Source organism: Silene latifolia, chromosome 1 (assembly GCF_048544455.1).
Source record: "Silene latifolia isolate original U9 population chromosome 1, ASM4854445v1, whole genome shotgun sequence".
Classification (NCBI taxonomy): Eukaryota; Viridiplantae; Streptophyta; class Magnoliopsida; order Caryophyllales; family Caryophyllaceae; genus Silene; species Silene latifolia.
In genome coordinates this window covers 199,115,164-199,133,618 of record NC_133526.1, presented here as the reverse complement: position 1 = coordinate 199,133,618, position 18,455 = coordinate 199,115,164, and positions in this window count along the sequence as shown.

Sequence of the window (18,455 nt, the reverse complement as noted above, 5' to 3'; positions counted from 1 at the left end):
AGGCTGAAATCGAACAGGTTAACTCCTGAAATGAGGTAGGACGCGTGATTGAAAAACAGGGAGAAAAAGAAATCGGGTCCGGTACGACCTCCCGAACGGCTGAAATTGAAGTGTATAATACACGGTTTTTCGGGATTAGGGTCCGGAACAAAAATCTCTCGGAAATCGCATAGAATGTTCCTGGGGTCAGATAAAGCGGCCACGCAAAATTTGAGCACCAACGGAAGACATTTGGGGGTGCCGGTGTGCCAGAAACCAGCATTCGCCGAAACTCGGATTATCGTGAAAAATGCGTTAAAGCTCGTTATTTGAGGCTGACATCGAACAGGTTAACTCCTGAAATGAGGTAGGACGCGTGATTGAAAAACAGGGAGAAAAACAAACCGGGTCCGGTACGACCTCCCGAACAGCTGAAATTGAAGTGTATATAAATACACGGTTTTTCGGGATTCCGGGGTCTCGGAACAAAATTCTCCGGAAATCGCATAGAAAGTTCCTGGGGTCAGGTAAAGCGGCCACGCAAAATTTGAGCACCAACGGAAGACATTTGGGGGTGCCGGTATGCCAAAAACCAGCATTCGCCGAAACTCGGATTATCGTGAAAAATGCGTTAAAGCTTGTTATTTAAGGCTGAAATCGAACAGGTTAACTCCTGAAATGAGGTAGGACGCGTGATTGACAAACAGGGAGAAAAAGAAACCGGGTCCGGTACGACCTCCCGAACGGCTGAAATTGAAGTGTATAATACACGGTTTTTCGGGATTCCGAGGTCCCGGAACAAAATTTTTCGGAAATCGCATAGAAAATTCCTGGGGTCAGGTAAAGCGGCCACGCAAAATTTGAGCACCAACGGAAGACATTTAGGGGTGCCGGTGTGCCAAAAACCAGCATTAACCGAAACTCGGATTATCGTGAAAAATGCGTTAAAGCTCGTTATTTAAGGCTGAAATCGAACAGGTTAACTCCTGAAATGAGGTAGGACGCGTGATTTAAAAACAGGGAGAAAAAGAAACCGGGTCCGGTACGACCTCCCGAACGGCTGAAATTGAAGTGTATAATACACGGTTTTTCGGGATTCCGGGGTCCCGGAACAAAATTCTCCGGAAATCGCATAGAAAGTTCCTGGGGTCAGATAAAGCGGCCACGCAAAATTTGAGCACCAACGGAAGACATTTGGGGGTGCGTGTGTGCGTAAACCAAAGATTCGCCGAATCTCGGATTATCGTGAAAAATGCGTTAAAGCTCGTTATTTGAGGCTGAAATCGAACAGGTTAACTCCTGAAATGAGGTAGGACGCGTGATTGAAAAAACAGGGAGAAAAAGAAACCGGTCCCACGACCTCCCGAAGTGAAATTGAAGTGTATAATATACGGTTTCGGGATTCCGGGGTCCCGGAACAAAATTCTCCGGAAATCGCATAGAAAGTTCCTGGGGTAAGATAAAGCGGCCACGCAAAATTTGAGCACCAACGGAAGACATTTGGGGGTGCCGGTGTGCCAGAAACCAGCATTCGCCGAAACTCGGATTATCGTGAAAAATGCGTTTAAGCTCGTTATTTGAGGCTGAAATCGAACAGGTTAACTCCTGAAATGAGGTAGGACGCGTGATTGAAAAACAGGGAGAAAAAGAAACCGGGTCCGGTACGACCTCCCGAACGGCTGAAATTGAAGTGCATAATACACGGTTTCTCGGGATTCCGGGGTCCCGGAACAAAATTCTACGGAAATTGCATAGAAAGTTACTGGGATCAGATAAAGCGGCCACGCAAAATTTGAGCACCAACGGAAGACATTTGGGGGTGCCGGTGTGCCAGAAACCAGCATTCGCCGAAACTAGGATTATCGTGAAAAATGCGTTTAAGCTCGTTATTTGAGGCTGAAATCGAACAGGTTAACTCCTGAAATGAGGTAGGACGCGTGATTGAAAAACACGAAGAAAAAGAAACCGGGTCCGGTACGACCTCCCGAACGGCTGAAATTGAAGTGTATATAAATACATGGTTTTTCGGGATTCCGGGGTCTCGGAACAAAATTCTCCGGAAATCGCATAGAAAGTTCCTGGGTCAGATAAAGCGGCCACGCAAAATTTGAGCACCAACGGAAGACATTTGGGGGTGCCGGTATGCCAAAAACCAGCATTCGCCGAAACTCGGATTATCGTGAAAAATGCGTTAAAGCTTGTTATTTAAGGCTGATATCGAACAGGTTAACTCCTGAAATGAGGTAGGACGCGTGATTGAAAAACAGGGAGAAAAAGAAACCGGGTCCGGTACGACCTCCCGAACGGCTGAAATTGAAGTGTATAATACACGGTTTTTCGGGATTCCGAGGTCCCGGAACAAAATTTTTCGGAAATCGCATAGAAAATTCCTGGGGTCAGGTAAAGCGGTCACGCAAAATTTGAGCACCAACGGAAGACATTTAGGGGTGCCGGTGTGCCAAAAACCAGCATTCGCCGAAACTCGGATTATCGTGAAAAATGCGTTAAAGCTCGTTATTTAAGGCTGAAATCGAACAGGTTAACTCCTGAAATGAGGTAGGACGCGTGATTGAAAAACAGGGAGAAAAAGAAACCGGGTCCGGTACGACCTCCCGAACTATTTGAAATTGAAGTGTATAATACACGGTTTTTCGGGATCCGGGGTCCCGGAACAAAATTCTCCGGAAATCGCATAGAAAGTTCCTGGGGTCAGGTAAAGCGGCCACGCAAAATTTGAGCACCAACGGAAGACATTTGGGGGTGCGGTGTGCGTAAACCAAAGATTCGCCGAAACTCGGATTATCGTGAAAAATGCGTTAAAGCTCGTTATTTGAGGCTGAAATCGAACAGGTTAACTCCTGAAATGAGGTAGGACGCGTGATTTAAAAACACGGAGAAAAAGAAACCGGGTCCGGTACGACCTCCCGAACGGCTGAAATTGAAGTGTATAATACACGGTTTTTCGGGATTCCGTGGTCCCGGAACAAAATTCTCCGGAAATCGCATAGAAAGTTCTTGGGGTCAGATAAAGCGGTCACGCAAAATTTGAGCACCAACGGAAGAAATTTGGAGGTGCCGGTGTGCCAGAAACCAGCATTCGCCGAAACTTGGTTTATCGTGAAAAATGCGTTAAAGCTCGTTATTTGAGGCTGAAATTGAACAGGTTAACTCCTGAAATGAGGTAGGACGCGTGATTGAAAAACAGGGAGAAAAACAAACCGGGTCCGGTACGACCTCCCGAACGGCTGAAATTGAAGTGTTTATAATAATACACGGATTTTCGGGATTCTGGGGTCCCGGAACAAAATTCTCCGGAAATCGCATAGAAAGTTCCTGGGGTCAGGTAAAGCGGCCACGCAAAATTTGAGCACCAACGGAAGACATTTGGGGGTGCCGGTGTGCCAGAAACCAGCATTCGCCGAAACTCGGATTATCGTGAAAAATGTGTTAAAGCTCGTTATTTAAGGCTGAAATCGAACAGGTTAACTCCTGAAATGAGGTAGGACGCATGATTGAAAAACAGGGAGAAAAAGAAACCGGGTCTGGTACGACCTCCCGAACTGCTGAAATTGAAGTGTATAATACACGGTTTTCGGGATTAGGGTTCTGGAACAAAATTCTTCGGAAATCGTATAGAAAGTTCTGGGGTCAGATAAAGCGGCCACGCAAAATTTGAGCACCAACGGAAGACATTTGGGGTGCGTGTGTGCGAGAAACCAAAGATTCGAAACTCGGATTATCGTGAAAAATGCGTTTGTTAGGCCTGGAAATCCGCAGACCACCCTGATCAGCATTTCATCTAAACCTGACTGTCAGGCTCTCAGGGCACATGAAGTTAGACGCCAGGCCATGGAGAGGACAACGGTCCAAATATTAGGACAATATTTGACCATATCCGCGTATATTAATGGAAATAAATACGCGGCATTAAGTATAGAGATTATGCGGTAATTACGGTAATTAAGAGGGAAATATTCAGCAATTATTACCAGCAATTATGGAGAATATTTAGCCTTCAATGCTTGATCATACAGCCGTTCAAGATAGTAAAGCTATATAAGAGACACTTTGAAGATATTGGGGAGATCATTCATACACAAGAAGAAGAACACATATTACTTAGAAATACAAGCATTATTGTTATCATTGGAATATTCTCTCAAATCATATAGTGAAATCCTCTCCTGGCTTGGTGCCCGTGGTTTTTTCCCATTTAAGGGTTTTCCACGTACAAAATTGTTTGTCTTGTTATTTCTATTATCTTATTTACAGCTTAAATCGTACCCTGTCAACCTGACCAGAAATCTAATTAGAGCTAGTTAACCCTGCACAATATCACCCTGACTTGATTTCGCCTTGCGCAAAATCCACACAAAACAATTGGCGCCCACCGTGGGGCATCTAGCTATTTAAACCCCTTTTTTCTCATCTTACAAAAATTTAAAAACCTACAAAAATGGCCCAACCCACCGTTGAAGATCAATTGAATGCAGCTCTCCAAAAAATCGCTGAGTTGGAAAGCCTGAAAGAAAAAGTGGCCCAAACTGAAGTAGAGATCCTGCAATTAAAAGAATCTGAGTCAGCCCTGAAACAAAAACTGGAAAAAACCCAAGGGGCGGGCTCTAGATTCCAACCAGGAACCCCATTTTCATCAATTATCAAAAACATTGATTTTTCCAGTTTTGGGAGCCCAAATACTCCTAAAATCACTAACGTAGATGGTGATGAAGAGCCGAAAAATGATGATAAACCTGATGAATCTGCAGCAGCTATCATGATGGCAGTAGTTCAGGAGATCAAGAAACTCAATGAAAAATTTGACAAGATACCGAAGTACCGCCAAGTATGGAAGAAGTCGCCCCGACAACTATCTTTGATTCACCCTTCATAGACGAAATAGCCAAAGTAGACCTACCAAAGAAGTTCACAATTCCATCCATGAGGGTCTATGATGGAACCACGGATCCACAAAATCACGTGGCTCTTTACAAGCAGAAAATGTTGGCTGCATCCATTCCCAGCGAATTCAGACAAGTTTGCATGTGTAAGGGATTTGGGACGACCTTGACTGGCCCTGCCCTGCAATGGTACATCAACCTGCCTACTGGCAGTATCCATTTCTTTGCCAACCTGATTAATAGTTTCAACCAGCAGTTCGCAAGTAGCAGGGAGTTGGAGAAACGATCCAGTGACCTTTACCGAGTTACACAGAAGTCTGATGAAACACTCAGGACATTCCTTGCAAGGTTCAACAAAGAAAAAGTATCTATACCCAGGTGTGACGTTGGAACAGCAGTGGAGGCATTTAGACAGGGGTTACTACCACATAGTGACTTATACAGTGAACTCACTAAGTATCCCTGCCACATCTTCGAAGATGTTCAGGCCAAGACCCTTGCCTTCATCAGGCTGGAAGAAGATAAAAGCTACAAGCTTGGATCACCCAGTGGACCAAGGGATCATGAAAAAAGCAATAGGAAAAGCAACAGAGGGAACAATTACAGACCTACTCCATATTCCAGGCCAGATCAATCAGAAGTCAACCTAACTCATGAATATCAAGGTAAGGTTAAGGTTTATCCACCTATCTCCGAACATAACTTTTGTGTTGATACTGCAGGATTGATCCAGAGGCTTGACAACATGGGAACAAATTGTTAGATGGCCCGGGGAAGGTAGAAAATCCAAATCCCGAAGAAGAGACAATTCAAAATGGTGCGAATTTCACATGGATATTGGACACACCACGGATGATTGTTTCACACTGAGGAAGGAAGTGGCCTACTGCTGAAATCGGGATGCTTAAAAGACCCGATCAAGTCAAAAGGCGGGAATGCAAACCAGGATAAAGAAAATCGGAGCACAAGCGGGATCGCACCTCCCTCCACCACCACCACTCTATGAAGTAAAATTCATATCAGGCGGTTCAGAAATTTGTGGCCTGACAAGCTCAGCGGCAAAAAAGATAGCCAGGACACCGAGGACCGTGACACCCTGCAAGCTGGATCCTGTTCCAACGATTACTTTCAATGATTGCGACCTGGTGGACATCCCTGATGTTCATCACGATGGCCTGGTCATTTCTATGCAGATTGGAACAGCCACAGTAAGAAAAATCCTGGTAGATGGAGGCAGCTCAGTAAACCTGATCATGCTTGACGTACTGAAAGCCATGAAGATAAACGAGGATCAAATCACCAAAAAATTCTAGCGTCCTAGTAGGGTTCAGTGGAGAAACCAGGAGCACTCTAGGAGAGATCCACCTCCCAACCTATGTGGAAGGAGTCTCATCCTATGAAAAGTTTGGGGTTCTTGACTGTTTGTCATCCTATAACGCCATCCTGGGCAGACCTTGGATTCACAACGTCAAGGCCGTACCTTCAACCTATCACCAGTGCATCAAGATACCAATAGACTGGGGCATAGCCACAATCAAAGGGGATCACGAGACAGCCCAGGAATGCTACACAGCAGCCTTGAAGCCTTCCAAGGCAGGTAAGTCCCTGGCATAGCAATTACAATACCCTGTTAGGAGCACATATGTAGCACCTCCCAGAATGGAAACAGATCAGGTAATTCTAGACCCTGAGTACCCTGACAGGTATGTTTTAATAGGATCTAACGCACCAGATAGTGTCAGGCCTGAACTGGTAAAATTCCTTAAAAATAAATCATCTTGGTTTGCTTGGTCACATTTTGATATGACTGGAATTAGCGCTGATATTATTACTCATAAGCTCAATGTTGACTCATCTTTTAAGCGTGCAATGTAAAAGGCGCAAATTTGCGGTGAAAGAAATACCATAATAAATGAAGAAGTAGAAAAACTCCTGGATATGGGGATGATCAGGGAAGTAATGTACCCCGAGTGGTGGCTAATGTAGTTGTTGTGCAGAAAAAGAATGGAAAGTGGAGAGTCTGCGTAGACTACACCGACCGAACAAAGCCCGTCCTAAAGATCCGTTCCCCCGCCTCATATTGATGCCATGGTAGACGCAACAAGCAGGCCACGAGATGCTAACATTCATGGATGCTTCCAGCGGATTCAATCAAATAAAGATGCACCCTGCTGACCAGGAGAGTACTGCATTCATTACAGGCATCGAGTCATATATCTTGTTTACACCGCCATGCCTTTCGGCTGAAGAATGCGGGGGCAACGTATCGCACGGTCAACATGATGTTTAAAGACCGGATAGGTGACATCATGGAAGTATACATAGATGACATGGTGGTGAAATCCAAGAATGCAGAAGATCATGTGAAGCACCTGGAAGTAGCATTTGAGATATTACAAAAATATAACATGAAGTTGAACCCTGCAAAATGCCACTTTGGGGTCTCTGCAGGCAAATTTCTTGGATATATGGTCACAAAAAGAGGCATAGAAGCAAGCCCCGAACAGGATAAAGGCCATCCTGGAACTACAAAGTCACCCAAGTCTGTCAAGGATATCCAAAAATTGACAGTAGGGTAGCTGCCCGAACCGCTTTATATCAAGATCTTCCGAAAGATGCAAGACATTCTATAACTTACTCGGGAAAAATAAACAATTCCAAAGTGGACGGACGAACATGAGGCGGCTTTCCAGGATCTAAAATCCTATTTATCATCTCCACCCTTATTGGCTAAACCAGAAAAGGGAGAACCTTTGTCAAGATATACCTATCTCATCACCGACACAACAATCGTGCGAGTCCTGGTGAAAGAACAGGACGGCAAAGCAACATCCGTCTACTATGTAAGTAAAAGCTCGCTAGATCTTTGAGTTGAGGTATGGACTACTTGAAAAATATGTTTTAGCATTGATAATGTCGTGTACCAAGCCGAGACCTTATTTTGAAAGTCACCCAATTATAGTCAGGACCAACTTACCCATAAAGTCTGTCCTAAGTAAGCTCGAACTTTCAGGCGGGATGGCCAAATGGTCGGTCTGACATTAGCACATATGACATCTCCTTTGAACCCGGGCAACGATCAAATCGCAGCCCTAGCAGACTTTGTGGTCGACTTCGGTCCTAACTGGAACCAGACCTAATAAAAGAGGTCAACCAACTAGAAAATAAAACCCTAGACCAAGAATGGACCTTGTTCATAGATGGGGCATCCAATGCCAGGGGGACAGGGTTAGGATTAGTACTTAAATCACCCAAGGGAGATGTAATAGCTCAGCCGTAAGTGTGAGTTCAAAGCTACCAACAACGAAGGAGAATATAAAGCCACGATAGCAGGCTTAAAGGTATGTCTAGACCTCGGTGTTCAAAACCTAAAGGTAAAAACTGATTCACTCTTAATTGCCAATCAAATAAAGGGAATTTATACAGCTAAGAATGCAAAAATGATTTCGTATTTAGAATATGCAAAAGACCTTACCGCTAAATTTCCTTCATTTGATATCGATCAAATACCTAGAGACCTGAATACCCAGGCTGATGCTCTGGCCAGCCTAGGCTCAAACTTTACCCCCGCTATTTTTGATAAAATACCAATTGTGCACTTATTAGAACCGACCATCAAAGAAACCCGAACAATTGTCAACCCTGTCAATCAGGACAGTAACTCTTGGACTAAACCTTATTATGATTGGTTTCTCCGAGGAATACTACCTCAGGGAAGACATGAGGCAAGGGCCTTTAGAATTAGAGCTTCATCTTATGCTATCATCAATAACACCTTGTTCAAGAGATCGCAGGCTGGACCCTACCTGAGATGCTTGGAGCCTGACGAAGCCAAATTAGTACTTCAAGAAATACATGATGGACACTGTGGCAATCATAAAGGAGGAAAAATCCTGGCAAGCAAAGTTCTCAGGACAGGCTACTACTGGCCTACGCTGAGGGCTGACTGCCTGGAATACTCTTCAAAATGCGAAGCTTGCCAAATCCATGCACCAATCATACATCAGCCATCTGAACTCCTTCATTCAATTTCCGCGCCCTAGCCATTTATAAAGTGGGGCATGGACATTGTGGGAAAACTGCCTGTAGCTCCAGGACAAAAAGTCTTCATGTTAGCCATGACCGATTACTTCTCTAAGTGGATCGAGGCTGACTCTTACAGGCAAGTAACCGAAAAAGAAGTAATATCCTTCATCAGGACAAACATTATTTGCAGATATGGAGTCCCATCAGAAATAGTATGTGACAATGGAACTCAATTCGTGGGTAAAAGGACCCAAGCATTCTGCCAAGAATGGAATAGCAACCTGGTAACATCAACCCCTGGATACCCAAAAGCTAATGGACAGGCAGAGTCAAGCAACAAGGTAGTCATAAGCTGCCTAAAAAAGAAGCTAAAAAGAAGACGAGGCAGATGGGCTGAAGAACTTCCATTAGTACTATGGGCAGATAGGACAACTCCAAAAACTGCGACAGGCCAAACACCTTACTCCCTGGTGTATGGCTGTGAAGCTGTCATCCCCCTGAAATACGAGTACCAACATCCAGATCCGGCTGAACAACGTTGAAACAAACAAAGACCGATGCAAGATAACGTAGTCCCGATGAAGAAGAACTAAGAGACGCCGCCAAAATCAGGATGGCATCATATCAACAAGCAGTTGCCAGGACTTACAATAAAAACGTCGGGTCGTGGTCTTCAAAGAAGGAGACCTTGTCCTACGCAAAGTATTTCCAAATAAAAAGGAAAAATCAGCAGGCAAGCTAGCTCCCACATGGGAAGGCCCTTACTTAATTGATTCAATTGTTGGACAAGGAGCATACAGGCTCCAAAACTAGAAGGGGAAATGATCCCAAGATCCTGGAATATAACTCATTTAAAACTATTCCATATGTAAAGATCAGATCAGGCAACAGTCAGGTACAAATTCAATCATTACTCAACCTGATGTGCTATGTGATAAAATACATGCTTTATATGACTTGTCTGTATTTTATACTTGCTCAACTAACCCATCTATTTACTTTTTGAATCCTGAACAATTATACATAATAAAAGATTATACGCTTAAATATTCAGGATTGAGGGCTACTCTACTATATATTCCTGAAACAAAAATTTTGCACTTAACTGTGCCTAACGAGTTGGTAACCATCACCGGATACAGTAAAAAGTCAGGACCAATCAGGCATGAAATAATTGCCTGACCTGACTAGGTTTACTGCCACGGATAACAACCGGCTGGACGCAGCAAGACGGTGCAAGGGTGTTTTATCCCGACCATCAGTCTAAAATGCCCTCTCGACAGGCCGAATACCAAGCCCTCCAGCCAGGCAGGGGACATAAGCCCTCCTGACAGGCCGGATTTCCCACCCTTTCAACCATTATAGCAAAAAACTATACTTGGTTGAAATACTTATGACAAAAAATCGAAACAAAAATGTGCAGGTTATTTAGCCAAAATCATGCAAACAAAATATTTGACAGGTCCAACAGGATGAAACTCACAAATCAAGCAAAGACAAAAGTTGGAATCGTCTTTAACTTCCTAAAGTTAACTTCATATCTTGGCTCTTTACTAAGAATAGGCTGCTTACTAAGCAGCGCCTTCTCAGATTTGGGGTTGTTTCTGATGGCCTGTGTAGCATTTGTGCTGCAGGACCAGAATCTCAGGACCACTTATTTTTTGACTGTCAGTTTAGCAGGAATTGCTTGCAGTTGGTGAGTACTTAGCTGGGACTTAATTGGACTAGTTTTTCCTTGGAAGATATGCTGCATTGGAAATTCAGAAGTTTGTTGAAGAAACAGGTTGTCATGGCTGGCATTGCAAGTTTGATTTACAATATATGGGTATGTAGGAACTCTGCAAAACATGATGGGTGCATACCTAGACCACATAGAGTATTGCAGCAGGTTCAAAGTATGGTAAAGTTCAGATTGCAAGTGATAAAATCAGAAGCAAAGCTACTTAAAAGTCGTCCCTGGCTAGAAGCTAGGAACCTTCTTATATGCTAATGTGAGAGATTTATAGCGAGTTTGATTGTACTGTGAGTTATGTATTCTACTGTGTTGATGGGTCTTGTAACTTGTTTGATTATTGAGCTTAATGAGAATTTCACATTCTACCAAAAAAATGCAAAGACAAAAGTGAAATCAGCCAAAAGAAGGCCATCATGTCTATATTAATAAACTCATACCCCCTGGGGCAAAGGTACCAAAATATTCATAAAGGCCAGGGAGAGCCCCCCTGACCCAAAACAGGAAAACGAAAATAATGTTTGTCCAGGGACATCCCCCCTGGATGGGCCAAAATACCAACTGAAAATTATAAAATATTACTGCTTCTCCTCAGAAGCAGCAGCATCAGCAACCTGCTCCACACTCTTAGCCGGCTCAGCCTTAACGTTCGGCTCCCCTGGAGAATTGACCTCCTGTTCATTTTCCAAATTATGCAGGTCAGGATACTTAGAAGCAGCAAAAGCCATCTCAGCTGCAGGGTCCCATTTTGCCCTGGCCTCAACAGGCTCCGACATAGCAGCTGCCCTTCCCTTGAAATAGAAATACAAGGAAGCATCATCCAGCTTAAACTCCAAGTCATCCCTCTCTTGGGTGAGCTCCTCATTTCTGTCCAGGGCCTCCTGCAACAGTCGCGTGCTTGAAGCTGCTTCAGTCTTAGCAGCATCCCTCTCATCATGCACCCTTGTCAAATCAGCAGTCTTGGCAGCCAAGTCAGCCATTGCAAATTCCAGCTCAGACTTCAACCTATCATAATCTGATCTCATCAGATCGATCCTGGCTACCAAAGAAGTAGCCTGGTAGGACTTATGGAGACAGGTCGCAGCACCCTGACCAAAAACATGAAAAGTATGAGTAATTTACACCAACAATAAAAGACTACCAAGAACAAAACACATGGAAGTTATGCCAACATACCTCCCTCACAGCAGCCAGGGCACCAGCCAAAAGGCTGACTGAATGATCCACTTAAGCAACTGCCTGAGTAGCAGTCTCAACAGGGTCAAGGGTGAGCATGACATCTAATTTAGAAGCTGCGTAATCCCTGATCTTCACCCTAGCAGCCTCCATATTATCCAACCTGGCTCTCACCTCCTCGACCGGCCAAGGGCGAAACATCAACATCCTCAATTCTCCTTTTCGGGCCGCTTGAACTTGTTTCAGCAGGACAGCAGTGCGATAGTGACCTTGGCAAAGATCGGATCGCCGGTCAAGTCGATGACAGGTTCAGTATCCCCACTTCCTTGAGGTCCTTCCTCCTTAATCTTAGCCAACCTGGCTGAGAGGTCAGCCATACCAAACCTGGCAAGATGAATAGACGACCTGGTAGCTGCAACACGAAATGCTATATTAGCAATATAAACCAAGTATTATCGGGAAGTCCGGTAGAAATAAAGGAAAGATCAAAAAGACTTTCGCTGAAGTGCGGCACCGAAGCCCCGACGCTTTAGCGACCCTAGGAGCACCGTCGGCCTTCAAACGGCGAGGAAGGTGACCAACCCCACAACAAAGAGGCAGGACCTCTCCAAAGGAGGAATAGCAAGGAAAGCAGAGACATTGGGAGTAGGGTACTCGGTTTGAGAATGATCATCAATCGCACACATAAGAGGTATGACTTATTATTTTCATTTCATTTTTTCACTAACAAGAAAAACATGCAGGTTAAAGAAAGAAATCAAAGGACTCACCAGCCACACAGGCCTCATGATTTAAATACGCCGGTCGGGACCCACAAAATTGGTCACGACAAACATATAGCAAAGCTGACCCTTGACCCTTATCATGGCCACTTTGTCTAAATTACTCGGGAGAGGAGTAGTTGACGCCACGACCTTAAAACTTATACGGCCGGGATGTTAGTTTTTTAGCAGTAATGGTCTTCAAATCATCAAGAGAAAAAGAAATATTGTGTTTTTTACGAGAGATTCTCAATAGAACATACAACTTTCCACACCATCGGCATTAATTGATAAGAAGGGACACCAATCTCCTTAATAACCTCAACCATAAGAGGAGAGAAAGGAAGCTTACAACCTGTCCTGAAAGCCCAGTCGTGAATGCATAACCAACCAGGACAAGCCCAGTCGCCACGATGGGAGAATCCTCGGGATCCGGACTTCGGCGTCGGCGAGGATAATTCCCTTATCCTTCAAAAATTTTTCGAACTCAGGCTTCAAACGGTTTGCAGGAGATTGAAATTCATTTAAAGCCTTCGTGGGCTTAAATTGAAAAGCACCATGAGATATTGAGATCATCTCCAATGGAGGATCACTCGTTTTATTTACTGTGGGAGATGGAGCAGCAGAAGAAGCAGGCAAAGTTTGGAGGAAACTTCCTCGAGTCGAGGAGGAGGAGTTACAGGAACCGCTGCCCTGGTAGATTTTTTCTTTGCAGCCATTGTTTGAAGAATTATGGAAATTGATCAAAGATTTGGGAAGTTGAGAATTAAGAAAACTGAAGACAAGGAAAGTTAAGAGAAAGAAGACGGAGAAGTTGTGTTGATGAGTTCAAATTAAATGAAGCACCCAAGTATTTATAGCAAAGAAGATTAGGGTTTCAGCCGCAAAATAATTAAGGAAGTTGCAGTAAATAAACCACGCGTCAGCAGCTGCAGTAAAAGAACCGTTACAGGAAACTGATCAGGGAAAATTTAACCGTTGGGTGATTTTACCAAAATTAAAGTTATCTCCTCATTTTTTCGTCCTGGCACTACCAATAAGGAGATAAGGGGCAATTGTTAGGCCTGGAAATCCGCAGACCACCCTGATCAGCATTTCATCTAAACCTGACTGCCAGGCTCTCAGGGTGCCAGGCTCTCAGGGCACATGAAGTTAGGCGCCAGGCCATGGAGAGGACAACGGTCCAAATATCAGGACAATATTTGACCATATTCGCGTATATTAATGGAAATAAATACGCAGCATTAAGTATAGAGATTATGCGGTAATTACGGTAATTAAGAGGGAAATATTCAGCAATTATTACCAGCAATTATGGAGAATATTCAGCCTTCAATGCTTGATCATACAGCCGTTCAAGATAGGAAAGCTATATAAGAGACACTTTGAAGTAATTGGGGAGATCATTCATACACAAGAAGAAGAACACATATTACTTAGAAATACAAGCATTATTGTTATCATTGGAATATTCTCTCAAATCATATAGTGAAATCCTCTCCTGGCTTGATGCCCGTTGTTTTTTCCCATTTAAGGGTTTTCCACGTACAAAATTATTTGTCTTGTTATTTCTATTATCTTATTTACAACTTAAATCGTACCCTGTCAACCTGACCAGAAATCTAATTAGAGCTAGTTAACCCTGCACAATATCACCTTGACCTGATTTCGCCTTGCGCAAAATCCACACAAAACAGCGTTAAAGCTCGTTATTTGAGGCTGAAATCGAACAGGTTAACTCCTGAAATGAGGTAGGATGCGTGATTGAAAAACAGGGAGAAAAAGAAACCGGGTCCGGTACGACCTCCCGAACGGCTGAAATTGAAGTGTATAAATACACGGTTTTTCGGGATTCCGGGGTCCTGGAACAAAATTCTCCGGAAATCGCATAGAAAGTTCCTGGGGTCAGATAAAGCGGCCACGCAAAATTTGAGCACCAACGGAAGACATTTGGGGGTGCCGATGTGCCAGAAACCAGCATTCGCCGAAACTCGGATTATCGTGAAAAATGCGTTTAAGCTCGTTATTTGAGGCTGAAATCGAACAGGTTAACTCCTGAAATGAGGTAGGACGCGTGATTTAAAAACAAGGAGAAAAAGAAACCGGGTCCGGTACGACCTCCCGAACGACTTAAATTGAAGTGTATATAATACACGGTTTTTCGGGATTCCGGGGTCCCGGAACAAAATTCTCCGGAAATCGCATAGAAAGTTCCTGGGGTCAGGTAAAGCGGCCACGCAAAATTTGAGCACCAACGGAAGACATTTGGGGGTGCCGGTGTGCCAAAAACCAGCATTCGCCGAAACCAACAATTGCCGGGAATCACCGATCAATGAGAGAAGAAGGCGTGGGCACCAAATGTCGGGAATGAGCGTGCAATGGCTAGGCCATGGGGTACAAGTGCCGAGAATAACAAAAAATGATAAGGCATAGTCACCCAAGTGACGGGAATGGCTAGGCCATATGCGGCAAATGCCTAGGCCACGGCCACCATGACCGGGCATTGCCTTGGCCATGAGCAGCAATGGCTAGGCCATGTGCGGCAAATGCCTAGGCCACGGGCACAATGACCGAGCATTGCCTTGGCCATGTGCGGCAATTGCCTAGGCCACGGCTACAATGACCGATCATTGCCTAGGCCATGAGCAAAGAAGTGCCACAGGCCACGGGCACAATGACCGATCAATGGCTAGGCCATGTGCGGCAAGTGCCTAGGCCACGGGCACAATGACCGAGCATTGCCTTGGCCATGTGCGGCAATTGCCTAGGCCATGGGCACAATGACCGATCACTGCCTAGGCCATGTGCGGCAAATGCCTAGGCCACGGGCACAATGACCGATCACTGCCTAGACCATGATGTCACGCCCTCATTTCTTCGGGTATGAAATAGGCCGTGCGCCACTTGAGTCAAGGCGAGAGTCTTAACACAAGTCAGGCAAAACCCATTGACAAGTATCACTCAGAAGAATATGGTCCGTAATAACAATGCGAAACAATAGATGCGCGGAAACATCGCAAAGTATTACTATATATATAATAAAGAAGATGTAATGTTTTACAAGAGAATGATTACAAACTATTACAAGATTGTTACAAGATTGTAGGAATACAATGCTTGTAAAATATATATAAGTATTTGGATAATAAAAGAATATAAACTGAATTCTAATTGATTAACTGAAGGAATGAAAATGAGGCCTAATGCCTTCTATTTATAGGCCTAGGATTTGTGATGGTTGGTGTGAAGGGGTGCCTCCTTCATGCCTCTTGGGAAATGGTGCGAATAAGGGGAGATGAATCTCCTTGTTCCTCTTCAAATATAATGTCCAAATGAGATGTATGGAACGAAGGGGTGCGACCTTCGTTTCCCTTGGTGTTGGCGGCAATAAGGAGGGAGGGGCGAACCATCGTTCCTCTTGGGATGTGGCGTGAACAAGGGGGAATGTACCCTCTTGTTCCCTTTCAAAGTTGGCGCCAAAATGGATAGGGTAAGGGGGATGTATTTGTGTGTAAGAGAGGGAAAGGATAAGGATGACAAGGGGGATGTATATGCTTCTCTCTCACAAGGGAATATTCCTTAGGGGGATGTATTTGGTGTGTGAGGGGGAATGGATAAGGATAAGGATAAGGGAGAGGATAAGGATGGTTTAAGGGGAATGTACATGGACAAGGGACTTGGTACATGGCCCTTGGTCGCACCTCTTGGCATACTCGCACCTCTTCGGCATATATGGACTTGTGGACTTCACAGTAGCTTGTCCAGCTAACCTCAACTAAGAGTGAGCTGCCCCGACTAGGAGTGAGCTGAGTACACTTAAGTGAGCTGGTCGTGAGCTGAAGTGAACTGTTGTTGAGCTGCTTAGAGTTAGTATAGACTTCGAAAATGCGTGTATGCTTTGTGTGAGCTCCCTTATGCATCGTTGGCGTGTCACGGGAGTTCGAAAAAAATGACCCCTGACAATGAGCAGCAAGTGCCTAGGCCATGTGCAGCATGTGCCTAGGCCATGTGCAGCAAGTGCCTAGGCTATGTGCAGCAAGTGCCTAGCCATGACCGAGCACTGCCTAGGCCATGACCGAGCAATGCCTAGCCATGACCGAGCAATGCCTAGGCCGTGGGCACCAATGGACGAGCAATGCTAGGCCATGGGTACCAAGTGACCGAGCAGTGCCTAGGCCATGGGCACCAAGTGACCGAGCAGTGCCTAGGCCATGGGCACCAATGACCGAGGAATGCTAGGCCATGGGCACCAAGTGACCGAGCACTTCCGTTGAATAGCCATGCCTAGGCATTTTGAGGTTAGTTGCCTAGGCCATGGGCGTGAAATGCCTAGGCCAAGGGGGATTTTGAGGTTAGTTGCCTAGGCCATGGGCGTGCATTGCCTAGCCATGGGCGCCTTATGAAGCCATGTATGGGCATTTTTCAATTCGGAACGGATTTTACCGAGCAACGAAGCGTGAAATGCTAATTTAGGAGGTTTCTAAGGTAATTATATGATTCGGTGACCACGAGTCGTAAAGGACAACCAACCGAAAGTCATCCTGACTCGGTTACCTTGATGGCTCCTTAGCACAAGCTATGAAAGGCTACACCTCAACTACCGATACGACATCCCAGCTAACCGTGCCCAAATACTTCGTAGAGTTGTTGGGGAAGGTCATTGGGTAATTTTAATAAGGAACGGACACTATATGCTTGGTTGGTCCCATACGATGCACCACCCGCACACACACACTCACCGGAAGCCGGACGGCACCGTGGGCATTTTTCGACTCGGGACATATTTGCCCGAGCAACGAAGCCTAAAAATGCTCACAACCATTGGTAGTGTGATATTAAGGTGCAAGGTGGGTGGAAAATGAGGTGGAGGATGCCCAAAGTGCCCAACACAACCCACACAAAGGGCACACCCAACACACATAGAGACACGGCTCGCCCCGACGCGGTTTCCGAGACCGAAACGAGTCCGAATAAATTTTTTCTTGAGCCTAAAACCAACTACTCCAAATTAGCTACCCAAAAATGCAAGGTTTGCACAATATGAACCGTGGTTGGTCCCCCAAAGTCCCCCCACACCGAGATCTAGGCACCAGCCGCGTCCGCAGAAAATGACCCGACTTCGGAGACCCATAACTCCCTCAAAAAAATCGGAATGACGAAATTTATTTTTCCAGCATCAAGTACTCCAAGCTAGCTTTCCAACCATATATAAAGCTCCCAAATAAAAGCTCATTTGGTCCTCCAAAATGGCGTTACAAAAACGTATCGCTATTCTGCACACCCAATGTTTCATGCTACAAGACCAAAACTATCAAAAAAGCCTCTATAGAGGGTAGTGAGGAGCTTGAGCGGCTGGGTCATCCCGCCCATTAGGCCCGCCTGTCCAGACAAGTATTTTTACCCGAAAAATTAAGAGGGCGGGCCAAGCCCCGCCCACCAAGTTAAATGGGCGGGTATGAACAACAAGAAAATCCCGTGGGCCGGCCCATTAGACCCGTTTATTATTTAAATCATTTACTTTTACTCTTAAAAAAGGACATTTTCAAAGAAAATTGTATCAATTTTATATGGATTTGGAACGCTAAAATAATAGCTAAACTATAACGGTTAAAATATAACGAAAATATTTATATATTGGGTAGCCTTATATATTTTAATTAATAAAACATCTAAATTGAAGTTTCGTGTTAAGGCCCATTAGCCCATGGGCCGCCCGACTTTTGACTAAAGGGTGGGCAAGGGCAAGAATAATTGGCCCATAATTAAGGCCCGGCCCGCCCACTAAGGTCTTAAGGGCAACTTTTTCCTTCATACCCGACCCATGTCCGGCCCAAGCCCGCATTTGAACAGCTCTAGGCCACCAAGGTGCATGTTTGCGTATGA